At 35.9% G+C, this 16,801-nt stretch overlaps 1 protein-coding gene across 2 annotated transcripts in view; it reads left to right on the forward strand.

The window, feature by feature from the left end:
- The window catches only part of PTEN (phosphatase and tensin homolog), a 93,875-nt gene that overhangs the window by 6,285 nt on the left and 70,789 nt on the right, over positions 1-16,801 (forward strand). The window lies entirely within an intron of this gene.

Here is a 16,801-nt window from a genome sequence, read left to right on the forward strand (position 1 = left end):
AAGATAGGTAAGAGGACAGCTTCCTGGTGTTACTGCATCACGAAGCAGATGTTTTCAAGTAAACAATTGTTATAGTAAGTTTTCTTTAGTGTTAAAGATAGGTCAATTTAAATATCCTGTATTTTATTTACAAAGAGTAATCTTCTCAAAGAAAACTTTGAATGTATGATTATAACAAGTTATATAAACTTTATCAATAAAGGTATGTATCTTAGCATTTCTTTTTAAGTTCATAGTTTGGGGAGAGGCATGTGACTTTGAGTGCCAGGTTTCAGCTACTACAGTACAATTTATAGTTAATCTCATGGTGCATTCATATAACATAAGATTTTTAATTTGGTGTTGAAATTTTGTGTTATAGTGCATCCCATGTTCACATTTGATCAAGAGTCTCAATATAACTTTAGTCCCTGGAAATGGGAAGAAAACTAAAGGATTTTTTTCTTCATTCATTCTTACCAGACGTGGCGAAGGATGGACTGAGCTTGAGATCTGCCTAGTAAAGGCCATCGTGTGTGTATAGGGATGCTTCTTTTTTCCCTTTGTCCCTGCTGGTCCCTCAGCTGTCTGCCAGTACTCTCAGTACTGGAGCGCTTGATTTCCAGTGAATTTCTGGGCTTGTTGGTTTGTTTTGCATTGCAGAATGAATGGTGCCCTGTCTCATTATATATGTGACTTCTACGTATTTTGTTGTGTGTTGTACTAACTGGCTGTAGTTTTGGTCTGGTCCAGGTCTAGGTTGGAGAGTTGAACGTTTGACATCTTCTAGGACCGTAGAGTTGTCTAAAACCCTCTTTCTCTCATGCCACATGCCATCTGTGTTTTGCTTTATATCACTAAAACTTACAGTTGATTTAATACTGTTAAGTCCCTTCAGAATAGTTGTGAATTTTATTTCCTTTGATTTTTGTAGATTTTCAGGCCAAAATATCAGGATTTCTTCATTACTAGTAACTGCAAGGATTGCATTCTGCCAATTTTATATGTTTAATACTTTTGACCTTTTAGAAGGAGTATCTAATTATTTAAGGTGTTATGAAATGCATTGTGATGTGAATCACATCTTTAAAAAAAAATTTTTTTTAACATTTATTTATTTTTGAGAGACAGAGACAGAGCGTGAGTTGGGGGAGGGGTGGGACACAGAATCCGAAGCAGGCTCCAGGCTCTAAGCTGTCAGCACAGAGCCCAACGCAGGGCTCGAACTCACAGACCATGAGATCATGGCCTGAGCTGCAGTGGGACGTTTACCCAACTGAGCCACCCAGGCGCCCCTTGGACATGTATTCTTTAAGTCAGATGGATTCTTGAAGTGATTTATAAATACAGAATACATGCTCAAATTGCAAACAACTCTTTGCTTTAAAATCAGTGCAATTTTTCTTTTTCTGTTTAAAATTCCTTTGCTCTCATGAATTAGTGAGACTTCTTTTTGAGTATTTTAGTCATTTTTGAACTGATTGGAGGTTAAATAAGTAGAACTGAAAACTTTTTTCTACTTTTAAAATGAAGTTTGGGTGATGTTACTAAGCTTGATTTTTAGGTGTTTATTTTTTAAATGCGTATTTATGAATTACTCTGAGTCTATTAGGGATCAAATGGAATGCTTGGGCTTTTCCTGTTTTTTTTATTTCTTAATGTGAAAACTGTGTTTTGCCAGGCTGTATTTAGCCATGATGTAAAATTTATTTAACATTCTTACGTAATCATTTATGAGATATGAGATGAGAAAAATGAGAACTTGAGTCAGAAGGGTGTTTTTCTTTTTAATGTAGTAATAAGTAGAATTAGCTGGCGTGTATCCTACCAATGTCTTAGATTTGTTTAGCGTTTTTTATTAACAAAGCCTTTTCTTAATCTTTAGCTCATTTGGTTTTGCAAAGAAGAAAAGAGCCCGAACAAAGTATTACTGTCCTTATTTTTTTGTAGCATAGGAATCATGGCTCCAGTAAGAATCAGTAACTTGTTAAGAGGTAGTTGAGATTGAGTCCAAGGAAGGATGCAGCATGTTCAGGCACTTGGCGCAGTATTTTTCCCATTATGTTATGTCAGTGGTTCTCAAACTTCAGAGGGCATCCGAATAACCAGGAGGGCTTGGTAAACTATAGATTACTTGCCCTACACCAAGAATTTCTGAATATTAGGTCTAGGTTGGGGTCTGAGAATTTGTATTTGTAGCAGGTTCCCAAGTGGTGCTAATCCTGGTGGTCCGAGGGTCACACTTTGTGAGCCACCATACTATATTATCTTCAGTCAAACAAATCCTTAACGTGTATTTGTTCTGTAAACCCTAAATAGCTCAACATGGCAAATGTTATTCTGATTATGTAGATGAGGCAATAAGTTTAGAAAAGTGGCATGGTGGAATAGAGAGAGCATGGACTTAGGAGTCAGCGAGACCTAAAGTCCAGCTTAAATCCTTGCTCAGCCACTTGTCAATTGTGTGATACAAGATACACTGCTTAACATCAGTGAACCCTATTTTCCACATCTCTAACGTCGTGGTAAAAATCCTTGTAGGGTGGTTTTTAGGTATGTTGGAACTATAGGTTAGGTGTTTTTCAGAATATTGGTTGCCAATTGGGAGTGACCCCTTCCCACCTTGTCTGGGCGTTTGGCAATGCGTGGAGACATTTTGGTGGTCGTAGCTGCGAGATCCCTGTGGGGATGGATGCTCTTGGCATCTGGTAGGCATCTTGTAGCAGCCCAGAGATGCTGCTGTGCATCCTACAGGTTACAGGACAGTCCCTCCCACGACAAAGAATTATCTGGCCCAAATGGCCAATAATGTGAGGTTGAAAAACTCTACTTTAAACGTACCAAGTGTCTGGTACATAATAAGTATAATATTTGATGGAAGTCAGTACCTTTGCCATTAGGCTGCGGTACGGCTTGTCAATTTGCTAATGACTGATGGAGCTAGGCTTTTACAAAACATCTAGGTCTTTGGACTGCTGTTAGCCCGGTACTCTTTATAAGGAGAACTTTGCCCACAAAAGATATCACTGGTGACTAAAAAGGTTTATTTGAAAAAGGCTCATGTGTCATTTGGCTGATTGTGAAAGTTTTGCTTTGAACTTCTTTTAGAAAGACTGAAGATGTTTTCAATAAATGTCTAAATGTACCTTAAAGGGAGGTATTCAGAAGGACATTACATCGAACCGCTCTAACAGGATGGATATGCTTTATTAAAAAACAAAAAAAAAAAAACCAACTTTTTTTCATCTTTATGTTGGCAATAGTTTTTAATTTTAAAGTAATCTTTAGCTTGTTTCCTTTAATTATATACTTGTGGAGCAACTGATGGATACTTTGCCCCCAGTGTATTTGTTTTTGTTGTTTAATGCATTCTTTAGTCTTAGACTTTATTCTAAAGCTGTTTTTAAAAATTTTTTTTTTTCAACGTTTATTTATTTTTGGGACAGAGAGAGACAGAGCATGAACAGGGGAGGGGCAGAGAGAGAGGGAGACAAGAATCGGAAACAGGCTCCAGGCTCTGAGCCATCAGCCCAGAGCCCGACGCGGGGCTCGAACTCACGGACCGCGAGATCGTGACCTGGCTGAAGTCGGACGCTTAACCGACTGCGCCACCCAGGCGCCCCAAGCTGTTTTTATTATAGTCAGATATGGTGGAGTTAAATGTGTGGATACAAAATGGCAAATTTCTGACAAGTTATTAAAAACTTCTCATATCTTTCCAGATAATGATAGTAGGGCTGAGTCTGAGGTTCCCTGATGGATGTGTTGCATTCTTTTCCAGACCCTAACTTTGCTGTGTCAGCCTGTTGAATTAAAGTGCTTTATTTATCTAATTTAAAAACTTGCATTAATGTGAAGTTTTTAGAAGAAATTAGGACAGAGCTTTAGATTAGTTCAGAGATGAGATGTCAGGGGAGTATCTTGGTGGATTCTGAATTTTGTTTTGTTTTGTTTTTAGGGCAGACAAATGTGGTTATGAAAGTGTTCTAGGAATAGATTGTTTGCTAGATGATTTTTTGTTTTTTGTTCTTTTTCTGTTTGCTTGATTTTACAATTTACTGTGCCTCTCATTTTATACAAGCAAAGTAAAATGTCAGGCCTATCTTAAACCTTCTTATGAAATTTAAGTTTTGACTGAGCGTTGTGATTCTTTTTGAAATTACAGGAGATATCCAGAGATACTGATAAATATTTTAAAACCGGGACTGCTAATTATATGATAGCTTCAGATTTGTTAAGGAAAACAGATGGCATTTATTGCTATAATTTAATTGAGTAAGGCTTATGGTATTTATTTCATTACATGAATAATAAACTTCATTTGCTTACCATACCTAAGAAAATTTCTTTAAAAAATTTGTTTTATAAATATACAACTAAAGAGAATTTTTTAAAGTGGCATCTGGTAGGCATCTGGTAGGCATCCAAAGAAGAATTGTCCTTCTTTGAAACTTCACGTTTCCATTTAGCTTCTAGTTTATGTGCATTTATTTTAAAATGTAATTCATCAGAAAAAGTGTCATTCATAGTGAACTTAAAAGGTGTGTGTGGATTTTTAAACAATTTCCAGAGTCCCTCATAATTGGCTTAACTATTTAAATGTTGAGGCTATTAGATATATTTATTTCCCTATAGTTATACATTAAACTTGTTTTCAGTATTTGGCTAATATTTTTTCCTGCTATATTTTTCTGATTTTTCTTTAGAGCAGATTTAAGATGACCTAATATTAGGAAAGATTTTCATGATTTTGATTCACAAAATCATAATCTGTTATGCACACAAAAAAGCTGAAGTGTTGGACTATTGAAGTTTTTTTCCCCTTGGTTATTTATAGGAAAGCTGTCGCATATTTAAAGTTTTAAGCATATTTTACTCATTTAAGTAAGACAAAATATCTAAACACTTTGGATCTGTCAAATTTCCTTTTCCTTTTGTAGGAAAATTGTATTGAAATTAAAGTGGATACAGAAGTAATTTGAATAAGCTATCACATTTTATACTAAAAGTAGTTATAACTCTGTTGCATTCCTATCTTTAATCAGAAAGGGTATGGCTTGTCATGATGTTACCGTTCCCTGGAGCATATTTTGAGTGATACAGTTTCTATTTGCATAGTTGCCTCAGTAATTGGTGATATTTATTGATGAAGGTTTGCTGTGCATTTGCACTTATAATCAAAAGTTGCATTTGTTAGTGTCAGATTTTCAAGTGTCAGGTATTAAAATAGGGAGATAATTTTGACATTAGCTGAATGATAAATCTCAGTGATGTATTAATTCGTGTACTTAGAACAAAAATATTGAGGAAGAAACAGACTTCTCTTTTTTAAACAAAATTACTTCTTAGAGTAACATTTTTCTAAATGAGGTAAAATTGTTTCAGTTATTAAACTAAAAAAAAAATTTGATCTAGGCGTGGTATATGCCTTCTTGGTGCTAATGTAAACAAAGTAATAGTAAAAATACTTTGTGAATGTATGCACGTATGTTTTTTGAAAACTGAAGAAGCACTTTGACGTCTGAAGAGTTCATGGACTAGTTGTAGGAACCTTATGTAAAATAAATAGCAGCACACTGAAAGTATGATGCAGTTTTGCATATCTAGTTTCTGTCCACTGTGATCAAAATTATATGTATTACTGTAAAATACACCAAGGTGCTGGTTATTAAGGCTATTTGGATTTTTTTTTTTTAATACTGAAAAGGTCACACAGATTGTGATTATTGTGTTGTGTCCAAGAACTAAGGCTTACCATCTGTTACTCAAACATAGGGAAAAGTTAAGATAATCTACTGATATAAGTGGTCTTGACATTTCTGGTTTTGGAATCATCTATTAATTACAGTCTTTAAAGACTAATATCAAATTTTAAGCTTTTGCAAAAACAAAACCTAGTGGTTATGCCAGTGTTTATATTTTTCTACCAAAATGCAGAGATACTGGTTGAGAACTAAAGCTTATGTAATGGAAGTCTGGCTTTTAGTCATTTAGTTTTACAAGGTTATTTGGATATTTAAGTGGAAACATCATGTTTTAACTTGAGGTATTAAGTTATACAAGATTTCGGTATTTTTAAACTCTTAGTTTTCCTAGCAGTTGATACATAGGAATTCATGATTACAGAACTTAATCAGGAAACTGATTTAATAATGTATTCCTTAAATATTTGCTTTAAAATATTTTTCAGGTTCTCTGCTTTCTTGTACAACTCACTTCTTATCTTTCTGCTAGTAAATGAGTTTTCTGCCTTTAAAATTTTGCTGTTGCCTTTGAGCCATTACATAAGGTGTTTCTATAACTTAATTCCTTTTCACCCCTAAGAACTTGGTCTTGCCAAGTTGCAAAGAAGTCTTTAAAACTGCATGTTGGGCATAATAAGATCTGATTAGTTTTAATCTACTTTGTTTTATTTATTATATTGACTTTGTTTTTTTATTGAGAAGTTTGTCGTCATGACAAATGATTAATGTGACCCGGTATAATATATCAGTTTAGGTAGGATTTTGGATTTATGTTCCCACATCCAACTTTGTGATTAGGGCCTCTTTTTTTGTGTGTAAGAAACATCTTGCCAATTTCAAATTCATGTCTGATGGAAGTAGATAGTTTTACCAGCATCAGTTTATAGAATTTGTTCAGGTCTGCACTGTAGGCCATGGAAAGAATGGTGCCTTTTTGGATAGACAGATAACGTGTGCATAAATTTCCTCTCTAACATTAAGTGAGGCGGCACACATTAGTTGAGATTTTTGTCCAGATACTAAGTTGTTACCTGTTTTGTTTACTGAATAGTATTTAAAGGGTGTGTGTAAGGTGTTAAGAGCTCCTTTCTCTTTTTTTCTTTTTTTTTTTAATGTTTTTTTATTTTTGAGACAGAGGGAGACAGAGCACGAGTGGGGGAGGGGCAGAGAGAGAGAGAGAGAGAGAGAGAGACAGACAGACAGAATCTGAAATAGGCTCCAGGCTCCGAGCTGTCAGCACAGAGCCCAATGCGGGGCTCGAACCCGCGAACCGTGCAATCATGACCTGAGCCGAAGTCGGACGCTTAACTGACTGAGCCACCCAGGCGCTCCATCCTTTCTTTTATTTTTGTCTTTCTGTATATTGAACTTCATGTTTTTAAAAAGTTTATTGGTTCACAGAGTTGATTCCTTAGTTTTTGCTTTCATGTTTCAGCTTGTTTTCCAAGATTATTAGTATGTTCTCCTTTGAATGTGAAGATTCCACAACTAATTATGATCAGTAATTGGGCATTTTTCCCCCAATCGTAATAATTAGATTTATACTAAAATGATAATGCTTCAGGAACAAGCATTTGAGGGTAGCTGATGAAAATTAAAAGTATTACCTGTTCAATGTAGACTTGCTCTCATATTTTTTAGTATATTTAAAAATTGCATATTATTAAAATTTAAAATATGAATTTTCACTTGTAATTCAGTGTATGTAATTTCAGGGTTTTTTTTTTGTAATCCACATATTCAAGTGATTATAAAGTTCATATAATGATAAAAATACCCTCAGTGGGAAGTGAATATTTTTCAATATTACAACAAGACGGTTATTATAAAGTCAGTGATATGAGTCTTCCTAACGTAGTAATGAATGCCAGTATGTGTGCCTTCGTGTTTTAAAATCTACATGTATTTCTGGCTTATATTGTTTTTATCCAGGATTAAAATACTGCAGTTAGGCAAAACTATTTTTGCCAATTGGAAGAAAAAAAAGAAAAAAAAGAAAAAAGAAAGCAAGTCCTTTCCAAATTATTTCCTGGCTTAGACATAAAATAAAAAGACATGATTTTATTATATTAAAGCCAAATATAAGATGAAGCAGTCTAGCTACACACTTGCTTGGAGCTGGTGTGTGTAGTAGTTTCTGAATATTAGGAAATTAGTGCGTGGTTGTATCTAAAAGATCAATACAGTTGGAAATGTTGGAATCTTTTTTTTTTTTTGAATGCAGTTTACTACTCTTGAGTAATTTGCACTAAATATTACTACATCCCTGGTCATCTTCCATATCTTACCTGTTTCTCTTTTTTTCTGTAAAAGTTAATAGCCTTTTGTCGTTTTGCATAACTGTATAGAGTAGCCCAAACCTAGTGGTTTTATCTGTGGTACAATAAATGATAAAAGCATGGCTTTTATAATAGAGTGAATTACAGAAGTAACATTAAGTCTAATAGCGAATACAAAATTTATAGCATTATAGATACTCTTTTCAGCATAGTAATGGTGGATCAGTGTTATAATTTTAACTTTTCTAATTTTTCATGTTACTTATTATGATTTTGCTGTAGAAAATTAGAGTTAGCTTTGGCTTAGTTCGGGTATATGATGCTGACAAGTATGTCTAATGCATTTTGTTGACCTAATGATCTTTTTGAAAGTTGTTATGTAAGTTATAACCGTATTTTATTTGATTTGTCATTGGTAGTCAGTCTTGGATGTTTGTTAGTGGAAGCAAAACCATAGAGCGGGGGTAGGGTGTGCGTGTGTGTATTTTAACAGCAGCGGAGTTCTGAAACAGGAAATCAGTCTTATCGTATTCATCCAGAGACCTAGGAAGAAGGTAATTGTTTCTCATACTCGTTAAAACCAGTTAGTTGGGCAACTTAAATTTTTAGAGGTTCACAGATGTAGGCTTGAACAGTTGTAGATACATTATTTCATAACAACTCTGAAGAAAAATTGATTAAATTCGTTGAGGGGACTAATCCAGCTAATACACTAAAAAATTGTACTTTGGATTTTAGAGTATTGCTCGCATTATCAGTGACTTGATAAGATACTTTTCCGTGGTTCTGATTTGCTTAAATTTAAATAAAGTTCAGAGTTCCTTGATTGTTCCTTTAAAAAGTTTTTAAAAAACTGTGTGTAATCTTAATCTTAAATTTAAACAGTAGGAAAAATAGTTAATTCTGTGTCAGGTGTATGTCCCTGGAAATTGTCTTTCCCTCTTTGTTAATGTACATATGCTCATAATTACATACATATGTATTCACAAAGTAATTTTTGTCATTTTTAAAGCTATATATATATAGGTAATATTTCATCAGGTTAAATACCACATTTTGCTTACTGTACTATGTTCAGGTTATTTCCATTTTTTTCTTTTATAAACAGCATTATTGTGAATATTGTGAAAAGTATAGTCTACTTTTTTGTTTGTTTTCGGGTGTCCACTATAAAAGGGAAGAGTGTTTCATAGCTCTTTGTTACAGATTGTAGATTTCTTGTCAAATGAACCAATGTATAGTGTTGCTACTAAGTAGAAGACTTACTAACATTCTTGATGTTACCTTTGAAGAATGTGATGTTTTTATTTAGAAAGTGAGATCTAGGGGCACCTGGCTGGCTCAGTCTGAAGAGCATGCAACTCTTCATCACAGGGTTGTGAGTTCGAGCCCCACGTTGGGCATGGAGCCTACTTAAAAAAAGATTTTAAAAAAATTTAGAAAGGGAGGTCTACACTTCATTTCAAAGCAAAAATATGTGTAAACTTTTCAGTCAAGACAAGTTGGTATAATATAACAACACGAGAGAAAGTTGTGAGGTTCTAATTGTTTGGAGGAGTAGAAAACTCCAGTAGAGTTCATAAATGACTTGGCAGTCAGTCTTCCTTTCTGGTTTGGCACTGTGGGCAGTTAATTTAGAAGTGTTAAAAGAAACCTAAAATTTATGCTAAAGTGAATTGAAGTGAATGTATTGGAATTCTTTCTTTTATAATTTGTTTATAAAAACACCATATTGAGTCGCCTTGTAATGAGACATTAAAACTAAAATTAACAGGACATTTCTAACCCATGCAAACCTCAAATAATAATAACTTCTTGCTACAACTGTAGAGCCCTTTTCAGTTTATAGATTTAAAGATATGTCTAGATATCTCATTTGATCCTTGAAACAACCAGTGAAGAAGTTACAGCAGGTATTATCATTATTTTGCAGAAAAAAAGACACAAAAAATATTTGAGGCCCAGAGATTTAGTAATTTACCTCAAGTCATAGGTTTTTAAATTGCAAAGCTGAGAACGGAACTCTGGTCTTCTGTATTAAATGACAATATGGATTAAGTGCTCTCGTGCAGGGCCTGGCACCTAGTAAATATTTAAATGTTCCTGTGTCCTGTGTGGTTCTGACCAATACTTCTTTATTCATAAAATACCCATCATTGGGAGCATTCTTTCTATTATATTGCTGTAGTTCAAGCTTTGGTACTTTAGAAAATAAGGTTTTAGGCTGTGTTAGTTTGGTCTGCTCCAAACTGTATACCAGGAATGATTATATGCTTTGTATGTTGGGACAAATTGTTCTCAAATAATGAACAATTAGCACTTTATCAACTGGAAAATTCAAGGAAGTCCTATTTCTGCTTTCCTACCCATGAGTCTTCAATTTAGAAACCAGATACAAACATTTTACACATTTAATAGGAAAAAACAAAATGTAGTAAGAAATATGAAATGTTTCGTTAAATGAAAGACTCTTACAAGTCTATGAGAGTGGCAGTTATTTAAAGCATAATTTGATTAGTAAAGTTGATAAGACAGATATAACTGGGATATGCGTGGAAACTATTTGTTACATTTAAACTTGTTAAAATTTGTTGAAACAAACATGTAGACCTGATGTAGCTTATGAGTCAGTGGCTGAATTTTTTTTCCTCTCACCTGATCCTTAAGCATCCGTTAGTTGAAAGCCCTGACAAAACGCAGGGGAAAAACTCCAGAAATTCCTGGAAAGGAAACTTAAATGGTGAAGTCCTGGTATCTGCTAACTTGCTTTCAATTCTCCTTTTTAGTCTGACTATTTATTCCTTCACTCCTGTTGCCGGCTTAGCTCACTGTTCTCTTGTGAGCCAGGCCCCTTCAGATTTGCTTTCGACACTTTTTGATCACTACCTCTGTGAATCTGTATGTCATTTTCCATGTGCCAGCCAGTCATGTTCCGTGTATATTATGGCTTCATTTTGTCAACTTTCAGCCAGTTAGAATTTTAAAGTAGCTTATATGTGGTTGGTGGAAATAAAATATTTCCCTAAAATAATTATAGCAGGAAAAAAGTGTTACTGGTTTGAATACTACTACTCTACTAGTTTTTTAGTTTATAAATTGTTTAGGGATAAGTAGATTTATATATTATGTTGAATACTACAAAGAAACTTCAGAACTTTATTTTCAATAATTATACTTAAATTAAGATTCAGTCTACCTTCAGGAACACACTCATAAAATAAGGTTTAAGGAGCTATTTTTGGTTATTATCCTCTATTTGAAAATTCTTAAATTTGTAAAATAAACCCCATTAATTTAGGTTCAAGTAAAATTTTGAGAAGGTAGGTATGAAATCTCAACTCACAAGTTGTTTTCTAAAAGGTGTTTTGTTAACTAGGTGTAACTTAGCATATACTTTTAGTGTTTTAAGTCATGATTGGATACTTAGAACAACCAGTAAAAATTTATTTAGCTCATATAGTAGCCATGTTATTTTATAGCATGTCAGTGAATGTTATTGGTGAAACGGACTTCTGTGGACAGGTGTTAGGACTTAATTACCTTTTTTTTTTTTTTAATGTTTATATGTGCTACTTCTTTTTTTTTAGTTTTTTAAAATGTTTATTTATTTTGGGGTGCCTGGGTGGCACAGTCGGTTAAGCGTCCGACTTCAACCAGGTCACGATCTCGCGGTCCGTGAGTTCGAGCCCCGCGTCAGGCTCTGGGCTGATGGCTCAGAGCCTGGAGCCTGTTTCCGATTCTGTGTCTCCCTCTCTCTCTGCCCCTCCCCCATTCATGCTCTGTCTCTCTCTGTCCCAAAAAATAAACGTTGAAAAAAAATTTTTTTTTAAATGTTTATTTATTTTTTTTGAGAGACAGAAAGAGACAGAGCACGAGTGGGGAAGGAGCAGAGACAGAGGGAGACACAGAATCCGAAGCAGGTTCCAGGCTCTGAGCTGTCAGCACCGAGCCCGATGCGGGGCTCAAACTCAGGAACCTTGAGATCATGACCTGAGCCGAACTCAGTGCTTAACCGACTGAGCCACCCAGGCGCCCCTTAATTAACATTTAATTTTTTTCTTTCATTCAGTTTTCTGTGGTGTGAGATGGGATTGTTGTAGCACTTGAATCAAGACTGTCCAAATATGGTCTATGTAATTATCAAAACAGCAATGAGTCCCTTAAGATCTTGTATTTTATTGTATGTAAATTATACCTTAATTAAAACAAATGGAACACATTTGCTCAAAGGTTGGGCCAAAGGAGACTGTCTGCTGTATGTCATGCACATCGTCTACAGATCTCCTGTAGCAGTGGTGGCTCTCGTGGCTCTCCAGCTTAGGCGAGTGAAACACAAAGTACCAGGCGTGTACGTGTGCATGCATTTCTTCTGCCTCCTTGCTTCCTGCACGTGGCCACTGATAATGGGGAAAGAAGGCTTTTGTTTTTCCTTTGGGGAATTTGGGAATATTTTACATTTGTTCTCTTTCTTTTTTTTTTTTTTTAAAGTTTATTTCAGACAGAGAGAGGGAGGGAGGAAGAGAGAGAAAGGAGAGAGAGGAGAGAGACACAGAGGATCTGAAGCGGGCTCTGCGTCGTCATCCCAGAACCCGTTGTGGGGCTTGAGCTCAAGAACTGTGAGATCATGACCTGAACTGAAGTCAGATGCTTAACTGACTGAGCCACCCAGGTGCTCATGATACTGTCAAGTGATATTGTCAAGATTTCAAAGAGTTAAGGTTTCTGTTAGGCTTTGGTGCTCTTGAGAAGGATTAGGCTATTCAGTAAGTCAGTGTCATTGGAAAAAAAAAAACACCCAAATAGTTACGGTAACCTCCTGTGGTCTAGGTCTGTGCCATTTAATTGTTAGACAACTGCCACTATGTTCTGGTCATTTTTTTTTTTTTTTTAAAGAACTTTATTTATTTTTGAGACAGAGAGAGACAGAGCATGGACGGGGGAGGGTCAGAGAGAGGGAGACACAGAATCTGAAACAGGCTCCAGGCTCCGAGCTGTCAGCACAGAGCCCAACGTGGGGCTCGAACTCACGGACCGCGAGATCATGACCTGAGCTGAAGTCGGCCGCTTAACCGACTGAGCCACCCAGGCGCCCCACGTTCTGGTCATTTTTTAAATACATTCACGCATTTAGTCCTTAGAACAACCCTGTATGATGAGTATTTTCACCAGTCCCATTTTTCATAGGAAACTGAGGATATGGAACTTGCAAAGGATGTACCTGAAGCTAGAGTTCAAGTCCAGACAGTTTGGCTCTAGAGCAGACGTTCGTAGCCATGGCGCCATACCGCCTGTGAGTGGATCACTAGATGGCAAAAATATTTGGCTGTCTTTAGTGACCTAGTTAGTATAATTCTTTATGTTCGGCATTTGTAAGTCATTAGATCAGAATTTCATATTAAACCCTCTACTACTTGTTTAAGAGTATATCCAGTAAGTTCAGGTTAAGGCTCTTCTGTATTAAAAATCATACATTATTTTTTCTCACTTATATTTATTTGGTTTAAATTGTCTAAAAAGGTATGTCGGAAATTTAGACATACTAGTAAGCAAAAAAGTCATATTAGAGGTTTATTGGTATAAGTCTTGGCATAAGAAATACTTGCTTCAAAATTCAGCACTCATTGTTGCTGACATTCAGTGTTGGAAATGCCAGTGATTTTTTGTATTATCTTTTAGAAGTTTTAACATTTGGTTAGTAAAATTCACTTTCATTTGAACCTGCTTCGTTTGTAAATTTTTTGTTATTGATTTGGAAATATATAAAAAAAATTTTAATCCCCTTTTGTGAGGCAGCATGGTATAAAAAGCCTGGGCTTTGGGTTATGCACTTAACAGGTTTCAATCATAACTTAGTACTTACTGGCTGTGGAACCTTGCACAAATTACTCAGTCTTTTTGACCTTCAATTTTATCATTTATGAAATGGTAATATTACTCAGTAGGATAGTTAGGATTAAATGGGAATGTATTTCCCATACCGTGGCACATGTTCTCTGCCTCGTTCTAACTTCTGATGGATGCCAAAGTCTTGGGTAAAATCTCAAACTGTGAAAAAGGAAGGTGAGGATTTGAGGAAAAGGAAACCTTGAAAAGACCGAGTTCCTAGATTCTGTGTAAAGAAAGTATTGGATTGTTGCTCTGCAAAAGACCCCCACGTTATTTCTGGCCTCTGACTCCTTATGTGTGGTTAAATTGAACTCCCTGCCGACAGCATCCTTAAAACTAGACCTAATCTTCTGTCCTGGTGCTTTCTCCATAGAGCTTTGTGTGCGAGCCACATGGGACTGCTGGCTTTTTCCAAATGTTTTATGTATTTCCATAACCCTGTCCTGTACTCTGCTTGGAATGTTATAATCGCTCTTGTTTGTTCTTCTGTCTGCTGATGCCTGACTGCTTAAGGATTATCTAACATATCGCCTACTTTGTGAAGCTTTATCCGTGCCCTTACAGAATTTATCCTGCTCTCTTTTTCTCTTAAAATATCTTGATCTTGTATTCAGTAGAGCCTGAGGCACGGTTGCACATCTGTGTGTCTGTCTTCCCTGATAGAACAGGAACTCTCTCAATGCAGTAGGCTTTGCTTACTTAGCGTTACATTTTCGGTGCCCCTTCCGTAGAATGTTCAATTTGTGTTTGGATAAGTGATTGAAAGAGAGGGCCAATTGAGTTTACTTTAGTGAGTATGTAACATCCCCATTTATGTATTGTCATAGATAAGTAGTTTTTTAAAGTAAGTTAATCAAATCCTTTGCAACCTTATTTTCTTTATTAGTTAGTATTCATAGTGTACCGATAAATTTGAGTTTAGTCCTGGTAAAAATGACTGCATTTCAAGGGCCTTTGTATTACTGTGCTCGTCTGTAAGGCTAAAAATCTTCCTAGCGTTTTCACTGAAATTAAGAATTCAGTTAGGAAGTTTGTTAGTAGCAGTCATTATTATTTCTTTGAATAAAACATATTTCTCTGTTGTATTGCTCAGAAAAACTTGGGTGATTTCTCTCTCTCTCTCTCTCTTTTTTTTTTTTTTTTAATGTTTATTTATTTTTGAGAGACAGAGACAGATCGTGAGCAGGGGAGGAGCAGAGAGAGAGGGAGACACAGAATCAGAAGCAGGCTCCAGGCTCCGCACAGGGCCTGACGCGGGGCTCGAACTCACAAACGGTGAGATCATGACCTGAGCCGAAGTCGGACCCTCAACTGACAGAGCCACCCAGGCGCTCCTTGGGTGATTTCAATTTATATTTTTGACTGACATATATTTATAATTTTTAAGGTAGGAATTCTGGGCTGGCGGCAGCTGCCACTGCTCTGGGGCCTTACTGCTCCCTCATGTTGTTTTCCGAGTGTTATTTCTCATTTTCTACATGTTGGTGCTCCCAAGACAGAGTTACAAAGTAAAGATTATTTACTTTAAGGAATTACACTGCTGTAGACTTGATTTGAGCCTCCATTCTCTTATTTTTCTCATGAATGGGTATAACACCCTAAACCATTTCGATAATTGAACGTAGCTGCTTTTTTAAAACATTTCTATTTATTTTGAGAGAGACAGCACGAGTAGGGGAGGGGCAGAGAGAGAGAGGGAAAGAGAATCGAAGCAGGCTCTGCGCTGCTCAGCTTAACTGACTGAGCCACCCAGGCTTCCCAAACATAGCTCTTTGAATTGAGCTACATTTTTAGGTGGGACTACTTTCTTATGTGAGAATAACAGATGACAGCTGATATTTGTAATGTTAAAAATGATAATCCTAGTAGTTTTGGAACCTTTCCAGTAAAGAACCCTTTGAGGTTGGGGTGAATTTATAAATTCTTAAAGTAACAAAAATTGCCACATAGTAAATGCTATTTAAGTGTTAGATACTTTTATCATTATGTGTGTGTGTGTGTGTGTGTGTGTGTGTGTGTGTGTGTGCGCGCGCATATATATATATGTGTATACACATATATGTTTTTGGGCAGAAACTCAGCTTTTTTTTTTTTTTTTTTTTTTTTAGCTACACAGCTGAAACTGAGTCACGCAGGACAAGACAATATTTTGTCATGACACTTAGTAAATAGACTTAGAGATAATTATAATCTTTTATAGAAATAGTACAGGTGCATTGTACCAAAAGTAGAAAATATAAAACAAAAATGAGAAAAATATATATTTCTACCACCCAGAGATGATTACTTTTAGTACCTTAGTTTGTAAATCTTTTTGTCTACATATGTCTATATGGATATATATGCATTATTATGCCAACATGACGTAATGCTATATGTTCTCTTTTGAAACCTTTATTTCAGTCAATAATAATAATACTGTCTACTTTTCCATTTCAGTAAACTTTCATCTTATCTAATGCCCAGATGATATTCATATTTCTCTAGTTAGCTCAAAAATGTTCTTTGTGGCTGGTTTGCCTAGAACAATATCCAGAACAGCATTGTACATGTGAACTTGGCTCTTAGAACCCTTAAGTCTTTTTAAATCAAGGAGAGCTACCTGTCCCTCCCCTCCTCACCTTTAAAAACAAGGCATTTGAGCGGCGCCTGGGTGGCTCAGTTGGTTAAGCGTCCAACTTCGGCTCAGGTCATGATCTCACAGTTCGTGAGTTTGAGCCCCACATCGGGTTCTGTGCTGACAGCTCAGAGCCTGGAGCCTGCTTTGGATTCTGTGTCTCCCGCTGTCTCTGCCCCTCCCCTGCTTATGTTCGGTCTCTGTCAAAAATAAATAAACGTTCAAAAAATAAAAAGGCATTTGAGCAGAGACTGGGTCAGGTGCTGTAGACCTTTTTAATTTATCCAGTTTATTCT

The sequence above is a fragment of the Prionailurus bengalensis genome, chromosome D2 (assembly GCF_016509475.1).
Source record: "Prionailurus bengalensis isolate Pbe53 chromosome D2, Fcat_Pben_1.1_paternal_pri, whole genome shotgun sequence".
Lineage (NCBI taxonomy): Eukaryota > Metazoa > Chordata > Mammalia > Carnivora > Felidae > Prionailurus > Prionailurus bengalensis.